The following is a 15,126-nucleotide window of genomic DNA, read 5'->3' as shown; positions in this document are numbered from 1 at the left end:
CATCTAGTCTGCACACTCTGCTCTTGTGATCTTGCAGTGCTTTCTGGAAAGACCCTGGAGGGTTAACACATCATTTGGAGATGTAAGCTTGCAATGTTTTGGTTTTAAATCCGTGAAGAAAAATAGGTGGAGAGCAAGCTCTGCTTGGGAGGGAATATCCTGATGTGATTTATAAATCCACATAGATTAATCTATCAAGTTCTGATTTATGAAATGTATTATGTTGATCAACTGATTAAAAGGTCTTGAAATTAGTATGAAAAACAGCAATCCACCGTAACACTGAATTTTGTGCCAGTGATGCAGAGCAGTCTCTCTCAAAATACTTGATTTGTATTCGCCATTTTTGTTAGTAAAATTCATGTTATGTAATAGCCTTCTTAGAAAAATACGTTAATACATATTATAGGCAGAATACATTGCTAACTTTCTAAGCTTTTTGTTAGGGCAAACAAGGTTTACCCAGCTTTTGAATTCTTCGGTCTGGTGCAACTGTCTATCTGCTTAAGAAATTTCCATTTTAAAAAGGGTAGATCTTTGATCACTCGTACTTTTAAAACCAATGACTGTTTCTAACAGTTTCTTGCAAGTGATTATTATTGCTGACAACTGTCAGAACAAAGAACTGAAAGTTCAAGCAGGGAGTTAGGTTTTTGGGCATCAGCCACAGTGAGGTCCCCTACTAAATCTTGCATAGGTATCAAAAATGGAGTTTTGGCATTAACTCACTGTGTTGTGGTTGTCTTCAAATTGAAACAGATCTAGTGAGTTTAACAGGGCTGTTAATGGTTTTGGAAAAAAGCCTTCCTTGTACCTGCAAGAGTTTCACTGCTCTGAAGAGCAGAGTTATAACTGCAACAATTTTCAATATTGAATGTGTCTTTTCATAGAGGATCTCTTAGGTAACATTACATCTTTGTCATATTTGCAGGGCTTAGATGGGAAAATATGCTTCTGGTAAATCTTAATCTATATAATCTGCAAGAATATTTTGCTAAAGCAACTGGTTGTTCTCTATGAGAGCTTTAAACACTCAGTGACAGCTACACCCTTACTGTCTGTTTTAAGGCCAGTTCATACTGAAGAGCATTTGGCATCAGAAAAATGCATCATTAACATCTGAAGAATGACTGTGGATGTACAGTACTGGGAGAGCAGAGATAATAATGCAACATAGAAAGGGCCATATTGTACAAGGTGAATGAGATTTGAGCTGGGATAAGAGAGAAACAAATAGAAGAAAGGTGTCGTGTTGCTGTCTGGATCAGAATTGGTACAGGATTATTTGATGCAAGTATGAAGAAACTCCAATATATCAGTCCTTCCAGAAGTTTTAAGTCTGTCATAATATTTCTTGGGGTTTTTACTGCAGCACATTTTAACAACAGAAATCAATTCATTTCCTGGTCCTAGTCCTGAACTATTTCATCCTGCTCTGAGTGTTTATGCACTGCCCTTCACCATGATGACATAATGTCCATCATCTTTACATTTCTAATGTGGATGGAGATGCTGTAGAAACTAAATCTACGTTGCACAAAATCTCACTGAGATATCACTGCGTCCTGGTTAGTTGGATCTTGTATTTGAAAATGGAGTCAGGACTGTGAATCAGCAAACTTTATTCTTATTTCATTACATTGCTATTATTTTATTACATTAACACCTATGCATGTGCAACTGAGATCACAGTTCCAGTGTGCTAGATATGTAGGGTGAGATAGTGCCTGTGCCCAAAGAAAATACTGGCTAAAGGAGTAGAAGAGACAACTGACATGTAGAAACTATTGAAGATTATTAGGTTTTATATTGTCTTCCTGTAGGCCTCAATTACTTTTTGATAAGGAAGACCACATAGAGTGAAATCTGATATGTTCGCACTGTTAGAAGAGCTGAAAATCTCTTTCAGTACATTTTGTGGATGAAATATCCCTGTATGGATGATGCAATTTGGAAAAGAAATAGAGCTAACTGAATAGAAAATTATTTTTATTCATTAAAGTTATATTACACACAAGCACTGTTTCAGTGCAAGTTCAGGTATGTTCAGATAAATCAAGAAGTAACTAAACTTGATACCACTTCTCTCAATTTTCTGTTGACCCTGATCAAGCACATGGGAGTGGTTGAATAATACAACGTATTGTGTAACCAAGTGCATCTCTGTGAGGGCCTTAACACAGAGGAAATCATAGAAATCAATTTGCTTGACCAAAGACCTGAAAATTTAAATATTTAGGTCAATCAACAGAAGTGGCCCAAGAAATTACTTCCTTAGAGCCTTACATGTTTAGCAACAAAATAAAGAGCTAATATTTTCTCTTAATAGCAAAGTAATGGGAATTATGTCACTCGGTTCCTCATTGTCTAGAAATGCAGAGGATAAAGCAGATCAAATCAGCAAGAAAGTAGAATTACTTGATTAAGTTCTATATTTTAATAACTTGTGGTCTTGAGGCTCATTGCAAAGGTCACTGAAATCAGAGGAACCCCGCTGAATTTGGAGAAGGCTCTTGAGCATTATATTATTTCTGTCTATTCTTTCACCTGTGTGTACTTAACATGGCCATTTAGTTCTTAAGTGGTTCCTTCCCATAGACATGCTATGTGTTTTGTACAAACTGAAGGCTGGCAGCTGAACTTGTGCAGTACTTTTGAGGTCCAGGCCCTATATCAGTGTAGGGGCACAGTGCTGGTTTCTCACAGCAGCGATGTATGGCAGGCTCACCCTGCAGCTGCAGGCAGTTTGCTGACACTGGATTCACAGCACAGCTTTCTGTGGGGGGATTTTTTCTCTTCGTCCTTTGGTAGGTGACTCAATTCTTCCTTTAGAAAGGCTGAGACCCATTGCAATAGTGTTCAGAGCAAACTGTCTTGAAACAGCTCCTGGTTTTTCAGTGGCAGCAGGAATAAGTTAAAATGAGAAATACCATTTTCCCCTTCCATAGCTGTATAATCCTTCCAATGAGTGAAGGAACCTGCACTCCCCTATAGCAATGGTGAATTTGGTTTGTTTCAGTATACAGGGATACATAATGGCATGGGAGTGGATATATGTTTTATACAGTTGGTACTACTCCATTTGTTACCCTCCTTACACATAGAACTCCACCTGACGTGGTATGGGATGTCTGTCTATACCCATTAAGTGTGACCCCAAGTAGCCTGTTTGTTGAGATGACAACTGGAAATAACGCCAAAGTAATTGTTCTGGCAGAGAGGTTGTGTGAATGTTTGGGATGGTCATGAAATGCCTCTTGTGTGTACTTCCTTCTCAAATATCCCCAGTGTGGTATGTACATCTTGTAAGAGATTAAAGGGTTTGTAAGGGTAACAGATTGAAGTAGAAAAACATAGACCTGTTACTTGCACACTTTTCTCTTTTAGCATGAAATTGCACAAAAGGTTGTCAGAGACTGAAACAGTTAATGATTTATGCATTCTGAGAGACTCTTGTTCCTCGCTCCCTCTCTCCACCCGGCGCCGGGGCAGCTCCCACCGGAGGCGCTGGGGACACGGGGCGGACCTGAGCCGGGAGAGGCGGTGGCGGAGCCCCTACTGGCACCGGCACCGGCACCGGCGGCGGCACTGCGCGGCAGCGCCGGCGGAGCCTGCAGGAGATGTCAAGCCCCGAAAAGGCGGGAAGAGCCGAGTTTACCACGCCCTCTACATGAACTCCGCGCCAAAAGGGGGACACCAACCTATGAAAACAAGTCCCCGCCCTGGGGGAGGTGCAAAGGATATGGATTTTGACTGGTGACTTTGGGGGTTTGGCGGGGTTTTTGTTTTTCCTTCTCCCCTCACCACCTGCGGATCAAGACATCGCTGGATCCAGTGGGCGGTGATTATCTCATCTTCTTTTTTTTCTTGCTCTCCCTTACTCTTACCCTGTCTTTCTCTCCCCTATGCATTTTTCTCCTCCCCAGAAAGGTTATGACAACACCCAAAATGTTAACATACCTATTGATACAAAACTGTTAAAATAAATCTTGTCAATATATGTTTTCAAACACCGATTATTTAGTGTCGTTTCGCTTTAATCCACCCCAAAGGAATTATTGATAAAACCTGGGTTACCCCCTCCGCCCCCTTTTTCCTGGGGCGGGTCGTAACAAAGGTGAAGCATGCAGTTCTATGGGCAAGGACAACAGGAATGAAACTGTTCTTTAACACTGTGTTTCAGTCTACAGAATCAGACTGTCAAAGCAGCATCACATTTACCTCTACACTGATATTTCTAATATCACTCACACAGCTTGGGTATGAATTCAGTTCAATTGCCAAACTTTGGGGTTTTCCTTTTTCAGGTGGTTTTTACCTTCACATGCAACTTCCAAAAACTATATTCTTAACTATAGCTTGAATAACTAAAAGGCCTTATTGATACTTAAATTTGCACAAAAGTGCACTTCATTATACGTATCAGTGAGACACTGGAAGCTTTAATAAGCCAATGTTTTATCCACACACAGTTTTGTATGTATACAATTGCAGCATGCACATCCAATTATGAGCTAATGCCAATCTAGGGGCACTTGCAAAGGAAATCAGGGTTGCTGAGCTAGTTTTTTAAAATCCCAAAATAACACGTGAGGGATTTTGTCTTTGAAAAGAAACAACTCAGAGCTTGTATTTTTGTTCCTAACTTTTCTTCAGTTGTGTGTCATATTTTGAAAATTGTAGCTGTTAAGCAAGTAGTAAAACAAGTGCGTTGATCCTGCCTGTTAGAATCCGTCTCTCTCTGATCTGTTCTTGAGTGTTACCAAAGTTGAATTTATCTGCTTTGGAGATAATTTCAGTTCCCTGTCGTGCTTGAGAACAAAGTACAGCCACTAGTGAAAATGGAAGGACAGTATGACATTCATTGGCCCAGCTGTCTAATGCACTCACCTATTTCCAAAGTTTAAAAGGTTTGGGGTTTTATTCTCTCTTAGCTCTGCAAAATGAGAATTGTAAAAGGGATGGGGAAAGCTGAAATGGTGGTGTGGGTCTTTTTAATTTCTTTCCTTGTTATTTTTTTTTCAAAACACACTTTAAAGTAATCCATAAAGCCTAATGTGCAGTGCTTGAAACTCATCTGTTGTATGGTTACTGCACTGATCAGAGCCTTTCACCTCCCAGCTAGGCGTGGAGCTGCTAAAGAAAGAGTTTAAATATGATCTTCTTGCAATTAACCAGGCAACTGAATTATATTTCAAAGGAATGGAAAGAAATGTAATTTTTGAACATCTTTGTGGTCAGAAGGTGGGGAAGGGGAAGTTTTAAGTCTTTGTTCTCTTCTTTTTTGAGCTCAGTATCATTTATGTGTAATTCCACTGCATTCAGTGAAGTAGAATTGCAGTGGAAAAGGAAGCCAGCCCTTCACTTGTGTCTTTAGAGCAGGAAGAAGCAAAGCAAGATTGATTCACAAAGGAGTAAATTCTACGTTGTGGGCAAGAAGTTATGGTCTTCCTACTGTCTTCAAACAGAATGGTTTTCAAACAGATCCTTCACCAGGAGTTGCTGTGTGTGGTTGGTTTCTCATGAGTGCAAAGTTCAAGAAGCAGAGAGAGGAGTTGCTTGTTGGGCTTTAAAAAATTGCAACCCTATAATCTCAGACTGCATTGATGCAGTGCATCAATGAAAGGATACAACGCTCAGAAGAACCAGTGTCAGCTGGATTGTGCCATCATATTGTGAGCACTTTTCAGAGATGAATAATCATCCCTTGGGAACAGGAAATTCCTAGAAGCGAATGGCACGGTCATGTGGGAGGGGGGTGAAGTTCTAAGGTCACATTGAAATTTAAAGTGCATGGGTAATATTGTTCTCGGGGATTTCAGACTGTAGATGCTAAAAGAACTCTTCTGTTAAAAAAATATTTTAAAGAATGTTGACATCACTCTTAATTTGCATTCTTTAAGAAAGGTTCCCCCCCAAAAAAGCAAAGATATGAAAGAGAAATGAATCTTTTCCTAAAGTTACCAGCCAACAAACAGATTTCATGTAGTGATTCGTGGCTGATCCTGGATGCAAATATAAGGAGAATATTCGAGTTTGTATGTATAAGTGATCCTATAAAAATGCTTATTTCTAAAAGAACATTTATTGTTGGATACTAGAAATTATGATTTTTGGCACTTCTCAATGATTGTGGCTCTTATTTCATGTACCCACAAAAAAGTGATGGACGTTTCTACGTGTAAGTTAAACTACAAGTCTCATCTCTGAGCATTTTAAGCTTTTGCTAATTATGCTTGTCACAGGAGTTCCTTCATTGCTGATGTTTTTATTATCTCAATAATGTCCCTCAAAGTGAAAAGGCAAGTGTAACAGCAAGTAATAAACTGCTGTATATCTCCCAGAATACCCAGAAATGACCTTTTAAAGTTAGTTTCTATGAAGGATAGTAGGAAAGTAGGTGTGGGGAAAATGACTCATGAGTTTTAAGAGACAAATAAATTCTGAGGGTGATGTATATGTGGTGCTGTATACTCAAAAACGAGCTTTTCATCGTGTCTACAACAGTTTCACTGACTTGCTGAAAGGTGCTGGTGAAGCACAGTAATAGACCTTCATTGATGGAGAAAAGGCTACTTGTCATAATGTGGTGAGCGGTTCAACTTCTCTTTTTACCAGACAGGGGGGACTCCTCTCATTTGTGTAATGGCTTTTTAAAGTGAGTGTAAGGCATGTCTGTATTCCATTTACTGTCATTTTATTCTGCCAGAGTACAGTAATAGCTTAGTGAAAATGAAAATCAAAGCCTCATAAGCCTTGAGTATCCCTTTTATTAAAGGTATTTCAAGTCATTGTGGTTTCAAATTCATTTTGTTGTATACCAAAGATCTTGTGCTAAATAACTGGGATATTTCACATGTCAGTTCTTTTGGAGGAATCATGAACTTACAGATATCAGAATCAGAGAGAGGTGTATATCTGACTATTAAACTGTCATGAAAAAGATTATTGAATATCCCCAGGAGTTGCTGTAGAAACCAATTCTACACTTCAAACTTCTCCAGAAATGTAGGTCAGGCACTAGAAGCTAAACTCAGAAGCTTTTCCTGCCAAGTAAAATGAGCAAGCTGCAATGCTGAGAGGCTGAGTGTGAGAGGACTTAGCAGTTGCTCAGGGCAAAAGGAAGTTAACTTGGGTAGTTACCAGGAACTGAAATGGGATAAAAGCTCAGGATAGATGGTTAGGCAGTTTGAACATGGGGGAATTAATTGTTTGAAGTTTAGAGAAGAGGAAGTAGGGAATTAGAACTTGTAAGAAGATAATGGTTGGAAGCTGATTAAATAGCGTAAACAAATCAGGTGCCTTCCTATGCCTGGAGGAAGAGCAGGAGAAGAGCGAGATCCAGTAGATATATTTTCATACTGAATAAGGACTTTGCTATGCCAGCATCCATAACTGGATAACAAATTTGCTTGGGAGGACAGAGGAATTAGGAGAGCTGGTTTTGGTACCTAATTCTTATGTACCTTGAAGAATCTGATAAAACACCTTTGAAGTTCTCTGGCCCTGCTGTAGAGATGACAATGAAAACTGATCCTGTGCATTCCAACAGCCCTCATGTGTGACTTGCATTTTAATTAGTTCCTGTTTAGTTTTTTTTTACACTGTCCTCTTCCTAATCTGCATGGGTTCTTGAGGGAGTCTCTGCTGGAGAGCTAGATCTAGCCTCTTTCTCACCTTGTAGAGTATACTGGGCTTTTAAAAATATTTAGTGTATTTACTTATTTATTTATTTAGTGGTGGTGGTTTTGTTGTTGTTTTTGGGAAAACTGTGTTTTAGTGAGGTCCTGAAGCAATGAAGCTGCAGTGTACCATGTTCCTCAGCAGATAATCTCTCTGGAAGATCTGTGGTGGATATGGCAGCTGTATCCTCTCTCTACTGTGATGCATTGGTGTGTTCCCTCTTGCTGTTTTCAGGAGTGAGAGGCCCTCTCACCGTTTCTACAGCCTGCTACCTATGTTGGGACAGGTGTGAGGTACTACACTCTTAGTGCAGCTTAAGCTCCTGCTGCAAGTCAGAGAGGAAAGGAGTCTTTGTCCAGCTGAGAAGGACTTTATCCGAATGCATTAATATTGTAATTAACAATAAATAAATATAATCAATTATAAGTAATAAATAAATAGCAATAAATAAAATATCAAAAAAAGTAATTAGTAATTAGCATCTGGAGGCTGCTGTCTTGAGGAGATGTCAGGTGCTTCATATTCAGAGTGTAAAGTGACAGACCAGCTTCCAAATTGCTTGCAAATGGAAAAGACAAAGAAAGAAGTGGCTCCATGAGCCGGTCTGAGAGACACCAAAAAGCAAGCAGGGGTAGTTCCAAATAAGAATAACATGAAGTTGCAACCAGCAGCTGCCTGACTGTGCTGCTGTTCTGTGCTGATCACAGGGTGATGGAGGCTGGAGGTGTCAAGTGAGAGGAAGAGAAGTAGGGGTTATATCTTCTTCCTGCTTCCCATGGTGGCTCCCAGGAGCTATTGCAATATAGCTGGCAGGGTATAATCATTGCTAATAATTGGGAAACACAATTCCCTCACTGTTATCCCACTTCCCCATTCCTACACTTAAGGGCAGCTCCTCTCCACCTCAGAGAGCAAATTCAGTTCTCGGCTTGGGGAGTGTCTTACACTACCATAAATAAAGCCAGGTTATTTTAGTGCTCTCTGATCTGAGGATCTCCCAAAAACCTACAAATACTGATTAATATGCCTGACAACCTTGCGAAATAGAGTAACTAATCTCATTTTACAGATGAAAAAAATGAGGCCCAAGAACATTGATGGCCTGATTTTTCAGTGGCACCCCATAGGATTGGTGCCTGACATTGCTGAGAATCCAACAATAAGTGATGGGTCCAAGCCCACACAGGGAGTTGGTGGCAATGGAAGAGGGAGAAGAAATCCAATCCTGCTCTCAGTCTTTCAAACAAACCACCGGATGACACTTAAAAAGCACTTCTGGGGATGAAAAGTACTATGCAATTATTGCTTCCAGTATAAATATTTTCCTCTAAAAGTAAAGCTTTTCTTTTTTATTACCACTGACTTTATTAAGTCCATGTGATTGTCTTTGTTTAAGCTGTTACAGTGTGGATCATTGAAACCATGTAAAACATTCAGGCTCTGCGTGCGAAATTTACGTAGTTAAAATATATTATCCACTATATTGAATCATCTTCTTGGAAAAATATTGTCTCTGCAATTCACGTAAACTTAAAACAAAACAAGTATTAAAAATAGTTACCCATACGTGATCACCCCTCAGAAATAAAATCTCTTATTACTGACATTAGTGGAGATGAATCATGGACCCTGTCATGCTCAGTTTTAATCTCAATATCTCCTTGTATATCTTTTCTTTTGTTGAAAAAATGTGAACATAGCCTGAAGCAAAACATTATCGGCTTCTTTCTGTAGGGCAGCATCTATAACTGGTGCCAGTTCATGGCAGTGACTGTTTGGTGCTGTGTTTGCACCCATGGAATTTAGTTACTGGATGAGATCAGGGAAGGGAAAACTGATTGCCAGTGCATGAAAGTCAGTACATCAGGGGAAATCCCTGAATAATCCAAATGTGGAACAAAAACAAGATCAGAGGTAACAGCTAAAAGGCATAAAAGCTACAAGCAGATGGTCAAGAAATCCTTACCTTCATAGAGCCTTCTGTATGTTATCTATAACTATCAAGAGACTGGCAAGGTGATCCTGCAAATGCCAGGAAATAGAAAGAGGCTGAAGTGCAATCATGGTCATAATTTTAAGTGTTCATTCAACCCATATGCATAGTCTATTTTACTAGAAAACAAAGGATTTATAGAAGTACTGTTTAGATAATGACAAAATGTTAGCAGATCAGTTAGTACCAGTAGAGTGGGGTGTTAACTGAAATGCTGCATGATATTGAATCAACCCCCTTCATGATCTCCTCAACCCAAAAAAAAAAGTAAAAAAAAATTCCCTTACAATTATTACTGGAGTAAATTAATCAACTGGTCTGATTGATACCAGATCTTGTCTTCGTTCCAGGCAACTGAATCCTAAAAAGAAAAAAGATATAGCAACAAAAGAAGAAAGCAGATGTCTCAGAGTTGCATGCAGAAGCCAATAATTTGTTTGGTTTTTATAAACAGGGGCAGTGTTGGGAGGAGCAGATTCTGCATAGGAACAGTGAGTGCAAACAAGAGTAACAATTTTGGTTTTGGAGCAAAATTTGCTGAATTACATTCACACCTGCTGGTGCATTATTGCCAGGCAAGGAACACACTTAGAACAATATTGTTTTCCTTTGCTGAAAAGTCTTATGAAACATCTATAAACTATGTCCCCCTGTGTTACCCTCAGCCTGTTTCTTTAGCCATATAATGTCCCTTTGGAGCAGAGGTTAAACAAAGTATACAATTTTAAAATCACAACATTGGGTTTCCATTTTCTGGTGTTGTGGCTGGCCAAAAGAGATGCTTGGGCACTGTCAAACTTGTGTATTCTTTAATTTCAAACTAATCAGTTTTCTGGTAAACTTCTTTGCTGGCTTCAGGTTAATCAGATGCTGATTTCTTCTAATTGACTCCTTAAGTTGCATTTGGTCTGCCTTATAATCTGCAATCAGAAGACAGTATTTGTTTTTAAATATGAGATGAGAAGAAAGACCATAATGTAAAAAAAGAGACAGTATAAAAGATGATTCCAATCAGAGCTTTGTGAAAACTATCCCTTTGACCTCTGAAAAGCATGATTTACTGCAAAATATAATTCCAGTATTGCTTTCCAGATTGTCTGTCATGTAATATTTAAGAAATGGCAACTGTTCAGGAAAAAAGGAAGCAATCCTTTTTGAAATTCAAATAGAAATTTCAAATATAAGTTTACTGAAATTCAGTATGTATTCATAATGAATCTGTTTAAAAAAAGACAACACTCAGGGTAAATCAAAACATCGTCATAGTTACACTTTCCATGCAGATAATTTTTTTAAGTTGAAAAGTACACAATTCAATATATTCCAGTGCTGCAACTATGATGTACTTTGGAAAATTTTTACCTAATTCTTCAGATGGAGCAAAAATGTCAGATTTGTTGGGTTTTTTTTCTATTTTCACTCATCCTAAGCTTTCAGTCTTTTGGTTTGTGACATTAATATCTTTTTTACTTTTTGTGCAGTCTTACAAATTTTATTTTATTTTGAGGATATTATGATTTAGGACTTGTCAGCTATGTGCCCCTTCTTCATGGATGTGACTTGCTTTTCTAAAATATGCATTATTATTATTTTACTAGGCCATAGAATATATATATATATATTTGAGAACCCTGTAGTTCTTTGACTTTAAGTATTAATCCTGCATAGAGCAGGAAGACTGTTTTCCTAGATTCTTGTGGAAAATAGAAAGTTATAACAGAGTTGTAACACTGTTAGAGAAAATTCACTCTAAGCTCAAATCAGTTTTTACCCACTTGAAATGAAGTTTTCAATTGGCTATCACCCTGTTTGGTTGAGTTTTTATAAACTATGAGTACCAGCTTGCAGCATCCCTTTAATCTTATCTTTCTTTAAAAATGGCACAATTGCCATACTCTCAGTAGTAGAAATATAAGGGCTTCTGTTTCTGTTGCTGACAATGCTGTTTCTCTCTCAGTCCATTTCACCATTGAGTACTTGAAATTTCTGAGTCTGCTAATATGTGTATTAAGTAGTTTTTAGGGGTTTTTTTCACTTCTTTTCTCAAGATCTGTTTACTCAAATTTGGGGTAGGTAGTGAGAAAGCTCAAATAAAAGACATCCAAGGAGTTCTCTGGGGAGTGCAGTTGAGGGCTGTCTTCACAACACCTGATCCAGCTCAGATCCTGCTGCCTCCACTTTGGCTCCTAGAGGGCCACTGGAGTTTCTTCCTCTTGTTCCTGCAGTATTCTGACTCACAAGAATGCTCATAAATGCAGGTGCCACTGCAGCCACATCAGACATTGTACCCTCTGAAGGACTCTTTCTATACTATGTTTATAAATACTCTGACTCCCAGGAAGACCCTGTAAATTGGCTCTACAGAGACTTACAGCATCAATGCTGGCACCTTTTGGTTTCAGTTGACCTACAGTGGAAGTAGGCTCTGTTCATGTGACACTCTGCTTCACCTTGGAAACCTTATTTGGACCTGAGCTAGCTCTCTGTGGACATAGCTGCTTTCTCAGACTTTTAAAGAAAGAAAACATAGCAAAGTTCACTGCACAACTAGAAGGAGAGATATTTTTTTATAAGTAATGGTCAGAACAGGTCTAGAGGTTTCTTGATTTTAATTTTGGGCATCTGCATCACTCAATGGGTACAAGCCCATCAGTGGGTTTGTATCCATTGTCCATTCTCTTTTTCTTGCTGTCATGGGGCATCTACATGAACTGTGCTTTGAAATGCATTTACTATATTTTTCTCTTTATTCTTTCTGCAACGTGATACTGGAAGTTTTAACAGATATTAAGATTATTAATAAGCAAGTAGAGAAGTTGTCCTGCTCTAATTTCACTATTGATATGTCACTCCACCTATGCTTCTCTCTCTGTCAACCAAAGTAAGAAGGTGCAACAAAGTAGATATTGTCACATGAGAAAAGGTACTGACACATTAACCACTTCAGGCAGAGTGCTGACTTTAAGTAAAATAATAATTTTTCTGCCAAAACTAAGTGACAAAGAGACTTTAGATAGACTGCATAGTCAATGGAATCTACCTGAGCATCATTTGGGAATAAGAGTCTGTACCATGAGGCTACAATTTAGAGTGAGTCACATCCCCATGTTGTTTATATGCACGAATGTCACGTGCATTCCAGATTCTAATGATGCACTTTAAAGATACTCAGATTCTATACAAAGATATTAGAAGTATGGAGGGGGAAAGTTAATCATAATTTTGTCGTGGTTTTTGTTTGCTTATTGCTCTCAGAGGAGTGAAATGAAAAAGAATTCATCTTGTGGATATCCTTTAAATCAGTTCATGTTTTTTCCTAAGTGGAATGAATGTATAATCCTCTGTTTCCAAGGAATTCTTTGGATCCTAACTGTTCAGTTGAAGTTTATATATTGCACCTTCTATGTAAGCAATATTTCCTATTGATCTTTTAATGATCCTATTAGTTTCTTTCATTCCCTTAATAGAAATTTTAGCAGTAATAAAAGATAGAATCATGCAGTAATTAGCACTGTGATTTGTTATAACATGTGTTTCTTTACCAAAGTAAAAACCCAATAAAATGTAAATTAAAATAATGGAACTATGTCTAGCTATCTTGAATTATATTAGAACATTCTCTTGCTTTCCCTTGTAGGGATTAATATATGCTTTAAAAGGCAAATGCTTTTATTATGCAAATTCAAATCACAGTGCAGTAAGTGTATTACTTTGCAAATTGCTCTTTCTCCCCCACAAAAAGTGAAATGACTGTATGAGAGAATGTGGATGTTTGTGCTCTTTGGTCTTGAGCCCACAACATTCCTGTCAATAGTCCTCGCTAATCAAAGTGGTCACAGGGGTTTCCGTGACTTTAGTCATGTGTAAAACTCAGTATGGTGCAAGATATGGATTTGCATAGGCGAGCTGGGGTTTTTGAACTCAGCAATAGGATCAGGTTTTCAGCCCCTGTACAAAGTGATCTCAAAAGCTCTCATCTCTGCAGAGAACTAAGCACATTATGGTAGGTTGTACCCGCCACCACTTTATCTCATTACTGAGGAATTTCACAGCATTTTGTGAGATCTTATTCATGACCATTAGGTCATACACAGAGGTGTTTTTGTTGCCTGTATAACATGACCAGATCTTGTGACTTTTCTTTATTTGACCAGTTGAAAGCTCTCTTCACCTTGTTTGTCCATAGGCTTCTTAGCAGGTGTCCCTAGTCATCCCTTCCTTTCTCTTTTGTTTAGAATAGCTGTCTCCCAAGATTAGGTAGCCAGGGCAAAGCTTGACTGTGCCTAGGTAGTGATCACATTCAAGCACAAACTCTTAATTCTATCCTTGTTGGTTTAGAAAAGTTCTCTGAGAGCAGGAGTTTTGAGGATCCCATGGAAAGGTGGGATGTACACAGGGACGCTGGGCTAGGAATTATAGCTCGGTTCCTTTGGGTAGGAGTGACAAACCCAGTTATGACACAGCCCTTGGTCTCTCTTCTTTCTTGGAGTCTACAAGTCACAGACTTAATTAGCTATCTGCTTCTGGCATGTGGGGGATCTTGACTTGGGGGAAATATGACGGCACAGTGCTGGAAGATGAGTGAAGCTGTCAAATGAGACAGGAGCTAATTTGTGTGGGTGTCACGGTTTGTAAAAATGCATTTGAAGCTACATAAAATGGCCCTGTCAGCTCATCCACACAATGTAAAGTAAGACAAGAAGAGGGTTGGAAAAATATGAGTTAGGAGGAAGAATGGGAACAATGGTTGGTCACTGTCCTTCTCTTCCTTCTCCGTTCAAAATAGTAAATATTGAAATTCTGTGTCTAACTTAGCCCCAGAAACAGCCCAGCCTTAGTGTGCCATAATCTCTATACTGGCAGCCAGAGCATCCTGCTCTGTGCTTACAGAGAACAGAATTTAAGTTTTCAGGCTGTACAGTGCCATACGTACTCAGGTGAGAGAATCCAGTCAATCTGTTTAATTTTGCGTTTCTCACTCAGCAGAAATGTCAGCATTATCATAACTTAATAGTGCAGTTTGGGAGGCAGATTGTTGGATTGCTGCCTGCCTTCATCAGCTCCGTAACCTCCTCAGCAAAGCACTTTACAACGTGGTGTTGCTGCAACATTTCTTGTTACAATCAATTATTTTTGCAATTCCTGGCCACAGTATCTTTCCAATACTCATGTAAATGCCCGAGTTGCTGTGAGCAGGTCTCTCAGTTTGCCCTTGCCTACACTGTGTGCCTGTGCTGCTCCTCTGACCCTTTTGGTTTTCCAGTTAAGTGTGTGCAATATTACTGAATGCCCAGGAAACAGCACTGAAATATTCCACTTGATCTAACAGTACATGCAGGTATATATAAAAATACCATGTTACTGATATCTGAGTAAAACTGGACTCTGTTATTTCCCATGCATTAGAAAGACAAGCAGTTTGACTAAGGCCTGTTTTCTGACTCTTATAA

The sequence above is a fragment of the Corapipo altera genome, unplaced genomic scaffold (assembly GCF_003945725.1).
Source record: "Corapipo altera isolate COAL_440 unplaced genomic scaffold, ASM394572v1 54, whole genome shotgun sequence".
NCBI lineage: Eukaryota > Metazoa > Chordata > Aves > Passeriformes > Pipridae > Corapipo > Corapipo altera.
Note: the sequence above shows the minus strand (reverse complement) of the source record.